This window comes from Morus notabilis, unplaced genomic scaffold (assembly GCF_000414095.1).
Source record: "Morus notabilis unplaced genomic scaffold, ASM41409v2 Scaffold382, whole genome shotgun sequence".
Classification (NCBI taxonomy): Eukaryota; Viridiplantae; Streptophyta; class Magnoliopsida; order Rosales; family Moraceae; genus Morus; species Morus notabilis.
The window spans coordinates 84,899-86,530 of record NW_010364200.1 but is presented as its reverse complement, the minus strand read 5'-3'; positions in this window follow the sequence as shown (position 1 = coordinate 86,530).

Sequence of the window (1,632 nt, the reverse complement as noted above, 5' to 3'; positions counted from 1 at the left end):
AGAAGTTCAAAACACTAGTAATCTCATCATCAGGAATGCATCGCCTCATGATTTGGTCGGGACAATACTTGAAAAGATATGGGTCATCCCAATAGAAGTTTCGCACTTCGACCAAGAATTTGCGTTTATCTTGTCCATTCCAATTAGAAGGAAGTTCGCCCGTCACCAAGTAGTTTACGATATGAGCGTACCAAGGCAGCTTAGTGACGGCGAAAAGATTTTCATTAGGGAAGTTATCACGGATGGCAGGGCCATCGGTGGGATCATTGAACTCGAGTCGAGACAGATGGTCAGCAACGACATTCTCGACACCTTTCTTGTCCTTGATGGTCAAGTCAAATTCCTACAATAGAAGGATCCACCTAATTAATCGCGCCTTAGCATCATTTTTGGAAAGGAGATACTTGAGGGCGGCATGATCTGTAAAGATGGTGATGGGTGAACCGATCAGATATGCACGGAACTTGTCAAGTGCAAATACCACAGCGAGCAACTCTTTCTCAGTGGTTGAGTAATTCATTTGAGCACTATTTAGAGTTCTCCTCGCGTAGTACAGAACAAAGGGCTTCCCTTCCCTTCGTTGACCAAGGACGGCCTCCACAGCATAATCGCTTGCGTCACACATGATCTCAAATGGTAAGCTCCAATCTGGTGACTGAATGATGAGGGCGGAAGTCAACTTTGCCACAAGCGTTCGGAAAGAATTCTCACACTTTTGTGTCCAATCGAACGCGGCGTCTTTAGCTAGGAGGTTACAAAGCGGACGAGAAATTGCTGAAAAGTTTTGTATGAACCTCCTGTAAAAACCAGCATGCCCCAGAAAAGACCGAATGTCTTTGACAGTCTTGGGGGTGGGCAACTTTGAAATAAGTTCAATTTTGGACTGATCAACCTCAATCCCTCTTTCAGAAACAACATGCCCCAAGACTATGCCAGATGGGACCATGAAATGACATTTCTCCCAATTAAGCACGAGACTCTTCTCTTCACATCTCTTAAGCATAGCTTCTAAGTTGAGAAGGCACGAGTCGAAGGAGTCACCGAAGACGGTCAAATCATCCATGAACACTTCCATACACTTCTCGACCACGTCGCTAAAAATGCTCATCATGCACCTCTGGAAGGTGGCTGGTACATTACACAGCCCAAATGGCATACGCCGAAAAGCATAAGTACCAAAAGGACAGGTAAATGTAGTTTTATCCTGATCCTCTAATGTGATCTCGATCTGATAATAGCCTGAGTAGCCATCAAGAAAGCAATAGTAAGGATGACCAGCCACACGTTCTAGGATTTGGTCGATGAATGGAAGCGGAAAGTGATCCTTACAGGTGGCGGCGTTTAGCTTTCGATAGTCAATGCACATTCGCCAACCCGTCACAGTCCTTGTGGGAACAAGAGCCCCTTTCTCATTTTCCACCACTATCACCCCTGATTTCTTAGGTACTACCTGAGTTGAACTGACCCACTTGCTATCAGTGACTGGATAGATGATTCCTGCATCCAGAAGCTTCAAGACTTCATTATTCACGACCTCTTTCATTGTCGGGTTCAGTCTTCTTTGGGGATCCCTTCGTGGATTAACCCCTTCTTCCAAATTGATGTGATGAGAGCAAATTAAGGGGCTAATAC